Source organism: Caretta caretta, chromosome 1 (genome assembly GCF_965140235.1).
Source record: "Caretta caretta isolate rCarCar2 chromosome 1, rCarCar1.hap1, whole genome shotgun sequence".
Taxonomy (NCBI): domain Eukaryota; kingdom Metazoa; phylum Chordata; order Testudines; family Cheloniidae; genus Caretta; species Caretta caretta.
In genome coordinates this window covers 300896351-300915239 of record NC_134206.1, presented here as the reverse complement: position 1 = coordinate 300915239, position 18889 = coordinate 300896351, and the positions used below count along the sequence as shown (strand labels likewise).

General features: G+C 40.7%; 1 protein-coding gene across 28 annotated transcripts in view; it reads left to right on the top strand.

Moving 5' to 3' along the window:
* Positions 1 to 18889, top strand: part of NRCAM (neuronal cell adhesion molecule) — a 294853-nt gene that overhangs the window by 118496 nt on the left and 157468 nt on the right. For 27 of the 28 annotated variants that reach the window (XR_007354620.2, XR_007354621.2, XR_012666501.1 and 24 more), the window contains exon 2: positions 3456 to 3546. The gene's annotated coding sequence lies outside the window, so the exon portion shown is untranslated. Of the gene's footprint in view, positions 1 to 3290; positions 3310 to 3455; positions 3547 to 18889 lie in introns of those variants that run through there. The other variant, XM_048836038.2, reaches the window with a different exon arrangement.

Genomic DNA, 18889 nt, shown 5'->3' with positions numbered 1-18889 from the left:
TATCAGTCTTCCAGAGTTACTAGACTTGCTTTCTCTCTCTGGTTTTTGATTATGAAGGGACCACAAATTCAGTTTAAAGAACATGTCAAATGGTTACATAGTTGTGAGCAAAGTAAAACACCTCTAGGCTAGTGCTGAGAAATAAATCAAGGTTGTCAGGTCACAGAACAGTGTAACAGCAAAATGGACTTAAACGGGAGGTGAAAGAAATGCAGATGAATTATCATGTGTGACCAATGGTATCAAATTGAATGAAACTAAAACAAATGAACTAAGTCACTGAAAGGAGTTGTGCATAGTTTTAACTTTTTATAAGTCTCTTCTGTTTTAGTCTCCTCATTTGTAATCAGAAATGCAATGGGATGCAGTAAGTTATACATCTGTAATAACCTCTCTAGAAAGGAAATAAAAAATTGATATTGTAATTTTAATTATATTAATTGTATCATTTAATTATATTAATGATATTGTATTGTACTGTGACACATAGCCTGATCTTGCAGACATTGCCGTGAATAGGCCTGGCAAGTGGGACTGCTCATAGTTGCAAGCCCAGTTGTGTTTGCAATCTGTAAAGTCACATTTCAGAACTCACTGCACTCACAGTGAGAGGCAGGTAAGCTCATTTCTCACCGTTTCAAACATAATAGATTTGAAAGGTCAACTCAGCTTGTATTTGATTTGATTTCTAGTGAAGAGACACTAGAAAAACAGCAGAAAGAAAACAAATCTGGTCACAGTAGCACCTCCACTTTATGAACTTGTTGGGGATTGAGGAGTGCATAAAACAAAGACATTCATAAAATTAAACATCTCAGAATTACAGTTGGTATAGTGCATACATTGCAGCATGGTGCATTGTTCACTTTCTTCTTGACTTTCAGACCCACTGCGCAGTGATTTCCAATGCACTGAGCTCATCGGAATGTGAAGTGATGTTATCTCGTTCTTCATCGACATCACTTTCCTTATGTGATTTCCCTCTCCCCCCCAAATTGGGAAAAATTCATGAAACTTGTTATTCATAAGATTGCTGTTCATAAAATCGAAGTTCTGCAGTAAATTATAGGTTTAAAATTTTGACGAGCAGCTGGAGTGAAAAAATAATACAGAGACTGTGGAAAAAGGATCAGAAAGAAGTAACTGAATTAAAAAAATACTGAACTGGGCTTGCTTTACTCCTGTGACTGAGCGCTCAACAGGACAGGCTGGGGAGACCATCAGGGTGCTGATTACAGCCTCCTCATTCTTTGGGCCAGCTGGGGTCCTGACAAGAGGTAACAGCTCTATATTCCACTGATGAAGGGTCACTGTAAACACCTGTGGAGCACAGGCGTGGAAGCACAGAGCTCTAACACAGCTGCTCCACATCCTGCTTACCGGTGACATGCCCCCTCCTGCCTCCTATGTTGGGAGAGGTTGAGAAGCAATACACTTTTATCAGCAAGAACTTTCCTTCTAACAAGCGAGTTCCCTGCTGGCCAGTTGCATCTACTGTCCAGCCCATCTGCACTTCCGAAGTGGCACAAAGGAGTTGGATCTCATTACGGAATCGTGTGTGTGTGTGTGTGTGTGTGACCCATTTTTGCCGGTGTAACTTTTAGAAAGTTGTTCTAGCCCTAAGACATAGTATAAGCATCTCTTTAACTTTAAAAAAGTTTGTTTTTCAATTTGGATTGTCATTGGAGGGAGGAGGAAATGGGCTTAAATTATGGGGAGAAATGGGTGAATAATTCTAGTTGAAACATTCGGAATAATTGAATGTGATTTGAAAAAAACCCAATTCTCCCCCCTGTGCCCTCATGCCTAATCACAATCCACATAGCATTGCTTCAAGTTTTCACTGTTGAGCCAAAAAGTAACTCTCACAGAACAGCTGTAATTATGAGGTTTTTGATCTACTCATTGAAGTCTTTGAGACAGTATCATTAGTGAGATTAAACTTTTTAGAAAGTTTTGTCTATATTTTACATGCTTCACTAGGTAAAGAAAAGGTTTTAATCAGGAAAATGCTTTGCAATTGTATGCAGACATTTTTCCCTCTCCAAAACTCCATTTATTGAAGCATTTTACTAATGCACTGTATTACTAAAGGACAGCTGTACTTCCCTCTCCCCTCCAGTATCTGGGATTTCTAGGAAATTATGTATAAATAGTTGAATTCCTGACTTTTAAATTATTTAATTATAGCCTTGTGTGTATCAGAGCTTTCAGTGCAGATGTCAGTCTTTCTTTATTACAGATATTTTGAAAGTAAAGAAGAATTTTTTTTATTTCTTTACCTCAAAATGATGTCTGCTACCCCAAAATGCCAGAATGTAAAAAAAAGAACAAAACAAAAAGGAATAAAGTTATTTTGGTGTTAAGGTACAGAGTTGAGACGTTGTTGTTATTTATATAGTTCCTAAAGTTTGCTGTTTGCTTTACAAGGTAGTAAAACAGACACAGTCCCTGTCCTGAAACGCTTACAACCTAACTGTAGTCGTGACACAAGAGAAAGGAACAAACACCTGGGTATAGGTTTGATGTTTGTGTGTGGGGGGAATAGAAGGCATATATGCAGGTGATGATAAGATCACATGGTTATTCAGGTAACATGTATAAATGTCTTATTGGTCTCAGAATATGTATATCGACACATATACATGTGTCAATACACATATTGTGTATATATAAAATATATATAAAAGCACCTCTTCAATGCTTTTAGATCAGTCATTTTCCTGCCAAGACCTTAAATTTTGCCTGATTTTTCTTTATTTTCTTTATTATTTATTATCTCTTTATAGCAGAACCTGATTCCTGAACCCTTTCTGCAGAGCCACTGTTTTTCTAAACACATTACATTGCTCATCATAGATAAAGTGCCGCCTTACCTTCAACCAGCCTCATCCTCATTCCACCATGCAACTCTCCTCTTCCCTCCACTTCAGGTGTTGACCACAGTTTTCCTTTCAAGGCCCTCTCCCAACCCACATTCCCTTCTCTCATCTCAAATCTTTCTCCCATTCATAATGAGCCAGTAATACAAGAAATCACAGGGCTGTAGGGAGGCAATTGAAGCTCTAACGAGTAGCTGCTTTATATTTATATTGCTGATGAAGCAATCTCTACCTCTTGCAGGCTAAACCCTCACCTGAGACGTAGAGGGTGCACTTCTGCCCCGAGTAGTTGCAAGTGACCATTGGGACTCAGTGCTCCTCTATGAAGGGGAAGAGAAAATCAACAGAAATATTATTAATTCAGTCCTTACTAAAACACAGTTTTGAATATAATTTCAATCCACCTACATTGAACTTATTGTGGCAGGTATGTCAAGACGTATCTCTGACAGGTCTGTCTACTTCTGTACTACAATTCTAATTTCTATTTTGTAGCAGGTTACTATTTAACATGATTCAGTGAGAAGGGATATATACCTATTTAAATGTCTCGTTCTTCAATTTTTTTTCCAGACCAAGCAGTAACATAAAGAAGTCCCAAGAGATAAGAAGGAAAGAAAAACAGAGACACAGATCATTGTGCTCTGAAAGTATTTGTACAAAGGTAGGACAGTTTTTATTTTCTTCCTAAACATTTATCTTCTTTTACCAATTAACACTAGGTGAAATCAGATCTCATGGCATAAAATACCATGATTGTGTTGTGTTCATAAAATGATACATCACATTCTGTATTAAGTTGCATTTTCAAGCTTGGCATAAACAGTTTGTGATGAGTAGAAACTAAAAAATGTAAGTTTTTCTAGTTGATAAAGAGCTCAGATCAAATGTATTAAAAAAGAAAAGCAGACAAACAGTGTCCCATGGCATCTCATGTTTAAGAAATTACACTTAATAAATGATGATGTTCGTAGCTGGGCAAAACAGGGAACAAACTTCAGAACAAGTCATACCAGGAAACAAATGCTCCTCTGAAGATATTGAAGTTTGAAGATTCTTATTATGCGAGTAAATACAATTTTTCCCCCCTCTTCCACACTCCCTTACAGTTTTTGTTTCGGAGCCATCCACTCACGGGTTCTTCAGTCCCACAGTTTTGGTCACAAGAGTAAAAAGCCTGTTTTGGAAGTTTTGAAGTTACTTTGATTCTGCTTTCTGTTCTTTTTGTATTTGCTCTGCACAGGCCTTTTACCACTAAGAAGAGATAGCATTGCTAGAATTCAGCAGTGGCTGCTGAATAGACATCTGTGTTTTAATATATGACTTTTGTGAAAGAAAACTCTTATTTTGGGATCTTGAATACAGTAGTGTCCATCAGAACAGATGCTATCTATGTTGTGCAGTTCATAGGCATGGGTGGCCGTACAGACATTTCGCTTTGATTTGTGTGTTTCAGATTATTTCCCAACTTGATGAACTGTACAGTAGACTTAAAACAATGTAAAGAAAGTGATAGGTAACAAAAAACATTGACGTGAACCAAATGGTGCTGCTGTTCCTAAGAGTCAGCATTCACTGCATCTTTTCTCTCTAAAGGTTTTATTTTGTACAGTTCAAGAATCTTGTCCAAAATGGTACCAAGTCATTCATGAGCTAAATGCAGTTCCATAAAAGTCAACTGTTACCATCATTTTTTGAAGCTAGATTGCTGTCTGAAAAAAAACACTATTAAAGATGCTCAAAAGCTCATTTGGGTGGTAACCAAATTTTCTCTAGGAAGCCTTCAGGTCGTCTGGCTTTGCTGAAGGCTGGTTTGATTCACTAGGGTCTTGAGTTCCTGTCACAGTGCCCTTGCTGCCCAGTTGAGACCCTGTTCTCTTGCGGGGCAATGTTGCCATGCAGCAGATTCCCTGGGGCCATATGGTTGAGTGACAGCCAGCCATACCTAAGCTGACAGCCATTTGAATGTTGAATTGGCTCATGGACAGGTGCCTGCTCCCCAGCAGTGAGGTGGTCTGGCCTTCCTCTGTGACTCTTACTCTCCCTGTGCCTTGCTAGTTGCTTCTATAGTTTGAGCTCTTAAATCTTGATGCTCCTTAGAAACAACTTAGATAGAGGGGGATGATGCATTATCTTCTTTTGGCAGGGACCAGTACCTTACACTCGGACTTGTGACTGTAAAATGCATAGTAGCATGAAGACCTGGGAGAAGGGCAGAATCTGGGGGGAGCATGGGCTGTTATAGCAGAAATAAGGGAGAAACAAGACAGAACTGGTGGGGGTGGGAATCAAATCAGTATCTTAGATGTCTATATACTAATGCAAGAAGTATGGGGAATAAGCAGGAAGAACTCAAAATGCTAGTAAATACACATGACATAGTTGGCATCACGGAGACTTGGTGGGATAATACACATGACTGGAATATTGGTATAGAAGGATACAGCTTACTTAGGAAGGACAGGCAGGGCAAAAAGGAAGGAGGTGTTGTCTTATATATTAAAAATGTATACACTTGGACTGAGGTTGACATAGAAATAAGAGACAGCCCTGGTCTACACTAGGTGGGGGGGGGTCAACCTAAGGTACACAACTTCAGCTACGCAGATAGCATAGCTGAAGTCAGCGTACCTTAGGTCGACTTACCTGGTGATGAGGATGGCGGCGAGTCGACCACTGCCGCTCCCCTGTCAACTCCGCTTCTGCCTCTCTTGAGCTGGAGTTCCCGATCCGGTGGGTAGTGAAGACCTGCCCACAGACTTGTTGAAAGTCTCTGGGCAAGGATAAAAGGGGTAAAAAACAAGGGTGATGTCATGGTAGGGTCTACTACAGACCACCAAACCAGGAAGAAGAGGTGGATGAGGCTTTTTTTAAACAACTAACAAAATCATCCAAATCACAGGACTTGGTGGTGATGGGGGACTTCAACTACCCAGACAGATGTTGGGAAAATAACATAGCAGGGCACAGATTATCCAACAAGTTCTTGGAATGTGTTGGAGACTATTTATTATTTCAGAAGGTGAAAAAAGCTACTGGGGGTAGGCTGTTCTAGATTTGATTTTGACAAATAGGGAGGAACTGGTTGAGAATTTGAAAGTGGAAGGCACCTTGGGTGAAAGTGATCATGAAATGGTAGAGTTCATGATTCTGAGGAATGGTAGGAGGGAGAACAGCATAATAAAGAATGGATTTCAAGAAGGCAGACTTTAGCAAACTCAGGGAGTTGGTAGGTAAAATCTCATGAGAAGCAAGTCTAAGGGGAAAAACAATTGAAGATGATTGTCAGTTTTTCAAAGAGACATTATTAAGGGTACAAAAGCAAACTATCCCACTGCGCAGGAAAGATAGGAAGTAGGGCAAGAGACCACCCTGGCTTAACCAGGAGATCTTCAATGATCTAAAACTCAAAAAAGAGTCCTGCAAAAAGTGGAAACTCGGTCAAATTACAAAGGATGAATATAAACAAATAACAGAAGTATGTAGGGACAAAATTAGAAAAGCCAAGGCACAAAACATGATCAAAGTAGCTAGGGACATAAAAGGAAACAAGAAAGCATTCTACAAATACATTAGAAGCAAGAGGAAGACCAAGGACAGAGTAGGCCCATTACTCAATGAGGGCGGAAAAACAATAACAGAAAATGTGGAAATGGCAGAGATGCTTAATGACTTCGTTGTTTCGGTTTTCACCAAGAAGATTGGTAGTGATTGGACGTCTAACATAGTGAATGCCAGTGAAAATGAGGTAGGAACAGAGTGTAAAATAGGGGAAGTACAGGTCAAAATTACTTAGACAAGTTAGATGTCTTCAAATCACCAGGGCCTGATGAAATGCATCCTAGAATACTCAAAGAGCTGACTGAAGAGATATCGGACTCATTAGCAATTATCTTTGAAAAGTCATGGAAGACGGGAGACATTCCAGCAGACTGGAAAAGGGCAAATATAGTTCCCGTCTATAAAAAGGGAAATAAAGATAACCTGGGGAATTACAGACCAGTCAGCTTAACTTCTGTACCTGGAAAGATATTAAGAGAAAATAATTAAACAATCAATTTACAAACACCTAGAAGATAATGAGGTGATAAGTAACAGTCAGCATGGATTTGTCAAAAACACATCATGTCAAACCAACCTGATAGCTTTCTTTGACAGGGTAACAAGCCTTGTGGATAGGGGGGAAGCGATAGATGCGGTATATCTTGACTTTAGTAAGGCTTTGGATACTGTCTTGCATGACCTTCTCATGAACAAACTAGGGCAGGGATCGGCAACCTTTGGCACGCAGCCCATCAGAGAAATCCGCTGGCGGGCCGGGCCGGTTTGTTTACCTGCAGCATCCACAGGTTCGGCCGATTGCAGCTCCCACTGGCCCTGGTTTGCCGTTCCAAGCCAATGTGGGCTGTGAAAAGCGGCATGGGCCGAGGGATGTGCTGGCTGCCACTTCCCGCAGCCCCCATTGGCCTGGAATGGTGAACTGCGGCCAGTGGGAACTGCGATCGGCCGAACCTGCGGACGCTGCAGGTAAACAAACCGTCCTGGCCCGCCAGTGGATTTCCCGGATAGGCTGCGTGCCAAAGGTTGCTGATCCCTGAACTAGGGAATTACAACCTAGATGGAGCTACTATAAGGTGGGTGCATAACTGGTTGGAAAATCGTTCCCAGAGAGTAGTTATCAGTGTTTCACAGTCACGCTGGAAGGGCATAACGAGTGGGGTCCTGCAGGGATCGGTTCTGGGTCCGGTTCTGTTCAATATCTTCATTAATGATTTAGATAATGGCTTCATTAATGATTTAGATAATGAGTACACTTATGTAAAGTTTGCAGACGATACAAAGCTGGGAGGATTTGTAAGTGGTTTGGAGGATGGGATTAAAATTCAAAACGATCTGGACAAACTGGAGAAATGGTCTGAAGTAAATAGGATGAAATTTAATAAGGACAAATGCAAAGTTCTCCACTTAGGAAGGAACAATCAGTTGAACACATACAAAATGGGAAATGACTGCCCAGGTAGGAGTACTACAGAAAGAGATTGGGGGTCATAGTGGATCACAAGCTAAATATGAGTCAACAGTGTAATGCTGTTGCAAAAAAAGCAAACATAATGATTAAAGGTCTAGAAAACATGGCCTATGAGGGAAGATTGAAAAAATTGGGTTTGTTTAGTCTGGAGAAGAGAAGACTGAGAGGGGACATGATAACAGTTTTCAAGTACATAAAAGGTTGTTACAAGGAGGAGGGAGAGAAATTGTTCTTCTTAACCTCTGAGGATAGGACAAGAAGCAATGGACTTAAATTGCAGCAAGGGCAGTTTAGGTTAGACATTAGGAAAAACTTCCTAACTGTCTGAGTGGTTAAGCACTGGAATAAATTGCCTAAGGAGGCTGTGGAATCTGCATCATTGGGGATTTTTAAGAGTAGGATGCACAAATACCTGTCAGGGATGGTCTAGATAATACTTAGTCCTGCCTTGAGTGCAGGGGACTGGACTAGATGACTTATTGAGGTCCCTTCCAGTTCTATGATTCTATGACATAGGTATATGATGACATGACTACACAATGAGATGGTTTGATCAGTGTAAACAAAGCTACAATAGATGCAGCACTGAAGCTGCCTATTAGGTACAGAAACACATGGCACTAGTAATGGCTAGACATCAAGAAATAGAACCTTGGGCATCACTATGTACATGGGAGAGGTGGGAATTGATTTCAGTGGAGCTGCAAGACAAAACCACCCTATAAGCTTTAAATAGCTTGACTGTATGCAGTGGGATCCAATCACAGGCAATGGAGAAGGTAGGGGGATCAGAGTTTAGCCCTTTTCCCTCATCAGTCAGCCATGGCAGCCTGCCTTGTGGCCCTTTCCTCTAGCTGGTCTGTCCTAATCTGCATCTTCAAAGAGTGTCTCACCCAGACATACGCCCACTTTTTCTGTCACACTGAATCCTGCTGGCAGTGTCCGTCTGCCTCTGTGAAGGAAATGTTTCTCCATTCAGCATTTATTTAAAGGGACACAGTTGTTGTTTTTTCAGTTGGTTAATTGTAAAAATGCATTTGTCTGGAAGAGCACCTTTTAAATAGCCATTTAAAATAATAAGCATTTAAAATAATCCTTTAAAAATTGTTAAATAGGTTTTTATACTCCCTTATTTATATTTAGAAGGGTCTTTTGAGTGGGTCTAAAATGAGCATATAGTCAGACCTTTTTCCAGCCCCCTTTCTCTTTTTGCATAATGATGTTTGCTGCTGTTGCCCATTTTCATTTTCAGCTATGCTGCTACTATTACTGGTAAACACCTACTTTCAGGGCCTAGAAAGTTCATGTACCATCAGCAAAACAGTAAAACTAACTAAACACAGAGTGGTGACAAAACCACAAAGCAAACAAACTAAAGTAAGAGAGGGAAAAATATTTCTCTAAACTATTTAGTTAATAGAAATCTTAATGGCTTACTTGTAGGTACAATAGTAGGTACAAATAGAAATGTGATTTTCAAATCAATAGTATTCCTTTAAAAAGAAATTGAAAATGGTTTCCTGTTCTAACAAAATTGGCTCATGACAAAACCTCTAGATAATTTTCAAAAACTTGACAACAAAAATCCTCTTTTAAAAGTGTATGCATTTTTCAACACTTCTGTAGCAGTGAAAAGTACAGTAGTTCTTAAATTTCAGCAAAAAAGATGGTGAAACGATGCTTTGTGAATCACAAAAAATCTCACTAAGGAACTGTCGGCATTTTGAAAAATGAGAGAAATTGACTGAGGAATGATGATTTTTTTTAAAGAAAAAAAAAGAATCTGAGCTGCCAATTTATCCTTTGTGAAAGCAAAAGTTTATAGAATGAGGAGTACTTGTGGCACCTTAGAGACTAACAAATTTATTTGAGCATAAGCTTTCGTGGGCTAAAGCCCACTTCATCAGATGCATGCAGTGGAAAATACAGTAGGAAGATATATACACACACACACACACACACACACACACACACAGAGAACATGAAAAAATGGAGGTTGCCATACCAACTCTAACGAGACTAATCGATTAAGGTGGGCTATTATCAACAGGAGAAAAAAAAACTTCAGTGATAATCAGGATGGCCCATTTCAAACAGTTGACAAGAAGGTGTGAGTAACAGTAGGGGGAAAATTAGCATGGGGAAATAGTTTTTAGTTTGTTTAATGACTCATCCACTCCCAGTCTTTATTCAAGCCTAATTTAATGGTGTCCAGTTTGAAAATTAATTCCAGTTCTGCAGTTTCTCGTTGGAGTCGGTTTTTGAAGTTTTTTTGTTGAAGAATTGCCACTTTTAGGTCTGTAATTGAGTGTCCAGGGAGGTTGAAGTGTTCTCCGACTGGGATTTTGAATGTTATAATTCTTGACGTCTGATTTGTGTCCATTTATTCTTTTGTGTAGAGACTGTCCGGTTTGGCCAATGTACATGGCAGAGGGGCATTGCTGGCACGTGATGGCATATATCATATTGGTAGATGTGCAGATTAACGAGCCTCTGATAGCATGGCTGATGTGGTTAGGTCCTATGATGGTGTCCCTTGAACAGATATGTGGACAGAGTTGGCAACAGGCTTTGTTGCAAGGATAGGTTCCTGGGTTAGTGCTGTTGTGTGGTGTGTGGTTGCTGGTGAGTATTTGCTTCCGGTTGGGGGGCTGTCTGTAAGCAAGAACTGGCTTGTCTCCCAAGATCTGTGAGAGTGATGGGTCATCCTTCAGGATAGGTTGTAGATCCTTGATGATGCGCTGGGTAGGTTTTAGTTGGGGGCTGAAGGTGATGGCTAGTGGCCTTCTGTTACTTTCTTTGTTGGGCCTGTCCTGTAGTAGGTGACTTCTCGGTACTCTTCTGGCTCTGTCAGTCTGTTTCTTCACTTCCGCAGGTGGGTACTGTAGTGTAAGAACGCTTGATAGAGATCTTGTAGGTGTTTGTCTCTGTCTGAGGGGTTGGAACAAATGCGGTTGTAGCTTAGAACTTGGCTGTAGACAAAGGATCGTGTGGTGTAGTCTGGATGAAAGCTGGAGGCATGTAGGTAAGTATAGTGGTCAGTAGGTTTCCAGTATAGGGTGGTGTTTATGTGACCATCGCTTATTAGCACTGTAGTGTCCAGGAAGTGGATCTCTTGTGTGGACTGGTCCAGGCTGAGGTTGATGGTGGGATGGAAATTGTTGAAATCATGGTGGAATTCCTCAAGGGCTTCTTTTCCGTGAGTCCAGATGATGAAGAAGTCATCAATGTAGCTCAAGTAGAGTAGGGGCTGTCAAAGTTCCTTTCCCACTCTGAATTCTAGGCTACAGATGTGGGGACCTGCATGAAAGACCACCTAAGCTTATTTTTACCAGCTTAGGTTAAAAGCTGCCACCACCAAAGTGTTACACAAAGAACAGGGGAAGTGCCCACTTGGAAATGTCTCCCCCCCCCCAAAATCGCCCCAAGCACTACACCCCCTTTCCTGGGGAAGGCTTGATAAAAACCCTCACCAATTTGCATAGGTAAACACAGACCCAAACCCTTGGATCTTAAGAACAATGAAATGCAATCAGGTTCTTAAAAGAAGAATTTTAATTAAAGAAAAAGTAAAAGAATCACCTCTGTGAAATCAGGATGGTAAATACCTCACAGGGTAATCAGATTCAAAACATAGAGAATCCCTCTAGGCAAAACCTTAAGTTACAAAAAGACACAAAAACAGGAATATACATTCCATTCAGCACAACTTATTTGATCAGCCATTTAAACAAAACAGAATCTAACGCATATCTAACTAGATTGCTGACTAACTCTTTACAGGAGTTCTGACCTGCATTCCTGTTCTGGTCCCGGCAAAAGCATCACACAGACAGAAACCCTTTGTTTCTCCCCCACTCCAGCTTTGAAAGTATCTTGTCTCCTCATTGGTCATTTTGGTCAGGTGCCAGCGAGGTTATCTTAGCTTCTTAACCCTTTACAGGTGAAAGGGTTTTTCCTCTGGCCAGGAGGGATTTAAAGGTGGTTAGCCTTCCCTTTATATCTATGACAGGGGCGTTAGGGGTCAAAAGCTGAGGTAGCGTTGTTCTAAGTCAGCCATAAAAATGTTGGCATACTGTGGGGCTACACGGGTACCCATAGCAGTGCCGCTGACTTGAAGGTATAGACTTCATAAAACTTTCATTTATTAAATAATAAAATATATTACAGGGAAAGATGTATCTGAAATTAAAATATTTTTTTCAATAAAAGCACTTGCAGGTTCTGATTTATTTGAGAATCTTGGGTAGTGACATTCTAATGAGCAAAGCGTGACTGATTCTAATGAGCAGAAACTGACTTCAGTTCTTGGGACCACTTGAGTGTGTGTGAGGGATTTTGGATTGATTGGCTTTTTTTTTACCTTAAGTGCATGGAAGCATGAAAGCACAGGATTCAGAGACTGTGAAAATAAATTAAATTCACTGGACCGTGTCCTTCAGCTGCTTGCTTGGTAGCTCTGTTGTAACACATTTCTTCAAGATGGTAGATGCTGAAGGAGGAATAAAAGGAATATATTTTACCCTCAGTGGGATGGCTGATACAGTTTTCATAGGTGATAGGCAGTGAATTAGACTTAACGCAATTTTATGCCACAGTTCTGCCAACCCAAACATTCAAAAATCGTGAGTTAACCCCACATCGTGTAAGTGGTGCAAAAAATCTTGAAATTATTTTTTGAAGTTTAAATAGTGTTTTTTGATCTGTCTGCAGATTTTTGAACCCCCTAGGCACTCCCCCACTAGATGTGCATAGTTACAGCATTGACATCGCTCCCAAAATTATTGTGAGTGATGCGATTTTGGCTTCCCTGGCAGGAGCTCTCATTAGAGGTCCCATCCAAGATCAGGACTCTGTTGTACAAATACAAAGAGCCAGTCCCTGCTCTGAAGAACTTATAGTGCTAAGCATAGTGATGGTTGTGTGACATGGGAGCAGGAACCGGGACTTGCCAACCTCCTGTCTTATAGGGACCAACAAATATTTAGTAGAAGGGAACGACTTTTAATCCTTGCTGAGCTGGGAACGGCAGTGTTGTCATTTCTTGTGTTTTTTTGTGAGTGACAGGAGTTTTGCTGGAGCTAGCACCAGTTTCCTGGTGATGCAAACGCTCCAGGCCTGGAACAAATTTGAGCCTTCGGATTGGCTGCATGCCCCACTTGCACACCTCCTGGGACAGAATAATCAATCAGAGTTGCTGTAGGCGGAGCTCCCTCCCTCTCACTGCAGCAACCCAAAGCTGTTCTCACAGGTGCGGGGGAAAGAGCAAAGAGCCAGGCTGCTCCACTGCCACCTCTCCCCCTGTTTTCCCTGGAGACAAGATAGTGCCTCTGCTCCTCCCCCCACGCTCCTCCCTTCCTGCAGCATCCAACCTGTGAAGGGGCAGAAAGGACGGGAAAAGCCCTTGGAGTTGTAAACATGTTTTTACCCTACATCAGTGGGACTTAAAGACAGATTTAAAGTTGAGCACCTGATTAACTGTCTGCTTATGCCGAATCACAGCCACAGCATCTGACAAACTTGCTTGACTTGATGTGTAAAGATATTTAAATCAATATTAGTAAAAACACAGTACTACTTAAATCTCAGATAGCCTCTATATTTTGACTTCTTTTTCTTTCCCTGTAACAAACATCTTCCTACCTTTTCCTCCTCAAGCTTTTTCTACTCCTCTGACTCCCACTGAAATGAATGATTTTTGCTGTTAACTTCAGTGGGGCCAGGATTTTGCCGTTGCTGGCTTAGTATGTGAAAAGAATGCAGTCAGGTGCAATAGGTAACTCCTGATTGCATAATTTTAGTACTGCTACCTTGCCTGAGGGGGAAGCAATAGGAACTGAAGAGAGACTGGGGAAAGAGATGTAGATCAGAAGGGTAGCAGGAAAGAAAGGGTGACCAGACAGAGGAAAGGTGAAACACAGGGCGAAGCGTAAGATATAGACTATCTACAACAGCGGAGGTTGTAAACACAGGACAGATGGAACAAAATACGTGGGAGTGAGGATTAGAACAGGAGGAAAAACCGCCCTACTCCTCTCCCTCCCTTTACATTCAGGAGGGTGGAGGGCACACTTCATATAGAATTTGAAATGCACATTTATTGTGGGAGCCAATGGTTTTAGAAAACCCTCAATTTTGGTTTTTAAGATATTGAATATGGTATATTAATCCCTGTTTAAAGAAGAGCTGCCATTCAGGAACATTTCTAGAGAGGCATTATTGCTCTTTACTTCTTCATTTCACTCTCTCATTTTTTTTAGTTTATTGTATTTCCTAAAATTTATGAATGGCAGATATTTTTATTGCTGAAATTTCTGCAAGCTTGAATGAATTCTTTGTGTCATAAATATCTGAAAGAATCAGGAGATTGTATACTAGACGTAGGATTAATTTTGCCCAGAGGGGAGAGATTGGAGTAAAATATTTTCTAGTTATGCTTGAAATGTGGGAGGAAAATAAAATAATTAGGTGATAAACTTCTCCACTAAGGTGAATTATATCCTAGAATTCCAGTGAAGTACCATATTAAAAAAAAAACAATCACCATAAAAGGTAGGATTATTTTACCATAGCATAGCAGCCCAGACACAGGCAGGCATCCAAATAGAGGCTTTTTGTTACTCAGTCTTGGCCAGGCATATATTCAATGGAATCTCTTCTCCCTGAGGTACAGATTCTTATATAAAATTAATCCAAATGTCTCTTTGAGCTGCCAGGCCGAAGGCAGGGCTGCCCCTCCCCCACCATCCTATTTCAGTGATCCTAATGGATCCTCTGTGACCACAGGGGCTGGTCCTTGTAGCATAGTAAAACCTTAGTGTCCATAGGGATTGGGTGGCTCATAAACATCTAGATATAGTTAATACCTAGACCTTTGGTAGAGGAAGCTCTGTAAATAGATTTGGATCTATAATACAGAAGATTTGGAAATGCTGAATTTGTTTAGAATAGTCTGCATACGTGTAACTTCATGCATGAGTTTCCTGAAGTGACAAACAAAAGAGAATCAGTGAACCTCATAATTAATCCAAATTTCAGAAAAGCTTTTGATACTATACTACACAAAAGATCAATTTACAAGGTTAGTTAGAAAGGGACCCCTGGAATGGATTATAGCAGCATACAAAAGACAAAGGATCGCAGTTCAAGGTGGAGAGAGAGATGAGCTGGTTTGTGCAAGTGTCTCTATTTTTTTATTATTTTGTTTGTAAATGGGCAAAAAAGGATGCAGTTTCTCCCAGGGCTACATTTTCTGTTTTGAAATTGTAGAAAAGTTAGCAAATATAAACGAAAAGACATGCTAAACTCAGATGATCTGGACTCATTTATACTGCTTGAGTTCATGCAATATAGCATAGAGTAATCTTGGATAATGAGGCTAAAGACTACAAAGAATTTAGTATTTTGTGTGTCCCATCAGCATTCAAAGCTGATGTCCTTTCGCATAGAATATAGCTAAACCTTTAACAGCAGGAACATTTTAACAAATTTATATAGTACTGTATGTCTAAATAGGTAGGGAGAATAATACAATACAGTACATTAATTTTAATTTTGAATTAATCTTTTAAGCAAATTGTATCCCAAATTGTTTATGCCTGCAAAAGTCAGTTGTGCATTATAAACTACTGAGCATAGATGGGCTGTAAAGGGCTGATATTTGTAGTGAAACTAGACATTTCTTTAAAAAGCTGTTGTTCACAAAATTGACAGTTCAGGTTTAGATCCCTAAAGCTATGTGTACACTGGCAATTGAATGACAAAACTTTTGTCTTTCAGAGGTGTTAAATACCCTCCTCCCCCCCCCCGAAAGACAAAAGTTTTGCTGTGACAAGTGCCAGTATGAACAACGTGTTGTCAGCAGGAGGGTTCTCTTGCCAACAACGCAAATGCCGCTCATTGGAGGTAGACGTTTTTTGTCGTCAGGAGAGCCGACAAACAGCAGCTACACTGCATGACTTTTAGCAGCACAGCTATCGCAACACAGCCATGTCGCTAAAAGCTGTGTAGTGTAGATATAGTCTATGTCACACTTTGAGTTGGCTTCACTATGATTCAGAAAACTCCCACCAAACCCTAAACTCACACAGTGCCTACATTTTCAGTGTAAAAGTTCCCTTGGCACCTAAGTTTCTGCCTGTGAGTATGTGCTTTGCTGCCTCACTAGTTGTCCAGGTAGCTCTCTCCCACCAAAGCTCCAGAACAATTCATGAACCAGGGAAGACAGGCAGGGGAAACCTAAATCGAATGTGGGGCCTGATCTGGTAATTGTACTTAGAGGCTGCCTACCAAATTGGGTCCTATTCAAAATCTAGTGGGGTTGGAAGTGGTCACGGTGATGGTGCTGACCTTATAACTTTTAGCACAGTTAGCGCACTCCCCTGGGAGGTGGGAGACCAGTGCTTGATTTGTAATGAAAGAGATGCAGGGGCTCAAGCAATTAGATGCCAGGGCTCAAGCAATTTATATTACATTCATAACTGATGCAGCAACCCCAGAGGTGCCGGCCCTATGAACTGCCAAGCCTAGAGGGAAAGGGGCTCAGCCCTAGCAAGCTGTGACACAAATTAAGCACTGTGGGAGACCCATGTTCAATTTCTCCCCTGTGCCTGGTGGGGAGATAGAGTTTGAATAAGGGTCTACCACCTCTAAGGAGTGTGGGCTGACCACTGAGAAATAGGTTATTAGGATGTGGGTTCCCTTAGTCTCTTATTGAAACTATTCCACTGTGGGTAAATAATTAAAAAGTCATCGGATCAGGGGGACTGGACCCTGGGTCTCTCACCTACCAGGTGGGTGCCCTAACCACTGCTTGACAGAATTGTTCTCTCTGGACCAGAGGCTCTCTAATTATGTATCCACAGTGCAACAGCTTCACCAGGAGAAGTTGAGGAAACTCCACATCGGAATATCCCCTAGCTCAGTGGTTAGAATACAGACTGGAGAAGTGGAATACCCCTGTTCAAATCCTTTTTCCCCTTCTGCCTAAGGGGGGCAGAACTGAACTTTGGTCTCCCACATCCCAAGTGAGTACTCTAACCACTGGGCTAAAAGTTGTAGAGTTTGGTGGTGGATGTACTACCACCAGCTGTTATGTGTGGAGTTAGGTGCCTGCTTAAGGTATTATCACAAGAAACACCTTAGGTGCCTAAACTGCCTGACTCCAGGAGATGGGTTCCTGGTTGTGAATTGCAAGCAGCAACATGGGGATGGGTGAGTGGGTGTCTGAGTGGGGATGGAGGGACACGTGGATGGGGGGTGCAAGGACACATGGGGGTGCAGGGGCTCATGGGGACAGGGGTAGATGTGCCTGACTGCATGGGGGATGCTCCCTAATAATCCCCCCCAAAAAAAACCCAAACCTGTTCCATACTTTTCCCACCCATACCCAATAGCCCTCCAAGTTCACACCCAGGCTCCTTCCCAGCAATTACTTCCCTCTCCTCCAGCTCCTCCATTACTCCGACTCCCACAAGCCCTTGTACTGCTTCTGAGGGGTGTGGGAAATAGGTTTCTGTATTGTAGTTTAAATGAATTATTACTCAGAGTTCTCTATTAATATGCCTAGTAAGGAATCTATTTGTAAAAAAAAAAACATTTCCTGAATCTTTTTTTGTCTGTATTGTTACATACATACTTGCTGACAGGTATTCTGAAATAAATGACCAAAAATAATTGAAACTGGTGCGATTATATTGTGTTATTTTGACAAATAAAATATGCAGAATTTGAAAATGTGTGCAAATTTTTAATTTTTTGTTACAGAATTTTTATTTTTTTGGTGCAGAATCCCCCCAGGATTATTACATATTTGTCATTTATAGCAACTATGGTCCAGAAGCTTTCACTTAGTCTGAGTTCATTGGCTGTTTACTCACCTGTGTTTTGCTGAACCCAGCATTTCAAGACTCATTCATTATACATTAGTAATAAACTGTATCATTGGTGATTAACACTCTGTATTGTAGTAAGAACAAAGTATTTTTGCTCTGTAAAACAATTATTTCCAGACTAAAAAGGTTACAGGGAAGTTTGTCTTGTCAGGGAATGTTTACAATCCGATTTTGTTACAATTTAAGTTATGTTCTGTAACTTTTTTTTCTGACATGTTAGTCATGCTTTTGAATTAGCCAAGCTGCATTTTTTTTATAAAGTCTTGCACAATTGTATCAGCTCTTTGTGAGGAACTTTAACTTGATCTTTTACTGCTTTCTGCCTTTTTTTTCCTTAGTTCTGTAGAGTATAACTTTCAAATAATTTTGAAAGACCTCGCTCGTTTTAGTTCCCAGGTTACTTGCATACTTTTGTTACATAAATTTGAAGTCTCTTCACTTTCACTGTGGCAAACTATTTACATCAGAAAGAATGATGTAGCTGAGGGGAAAGAATAATCCAGAGGAAAAATGATGTTCAGATAAGAGTTTTGGCCAAAATTTTCAAACTTTAGTGCTTAACAGTTAGGCACGTAAATCTATATTCAGTCACCTAAATAAGTGGCCTGATTCTCAGAAGTGCTGACCAATTGTCTTCTGTGAGAGTTCCTCCCCTTTAATCCAGGACTGAGTTTAGTTTAGAATCCCAGTTTAGTCAAAATTAGATTCCATCACTGGTGGCCCACAGAGCCTCTCTACCCACCTTACGGACTGTGAAAGATGTATAAACTATTCCATACTATTCCCCCTGGAGTCTCTAAGGGCTAGCCTCTACCTGAAAGTTTTACTGGGCTGTTACATTCTCAAGAAGTACTTCAAAGGAACTAGAGATAAATGAGGGGTAAAAATAGGCAGGCAGGAATGGACTTTATCCAGCCAGAGAAAAGAAAGAAAGATGTTGCAAGCACAACTTAAAGCCTGCAATGTGGACTGAAGGGAGCTCCTACTTCCTCTTCATCTCTCCCAAAAAAGTCTTTAGGTTTTTTGTTTTTTTTTAATGACCTAGTCTAGCCCACATATTCATCCCCACTTGTCAATAGATGTTT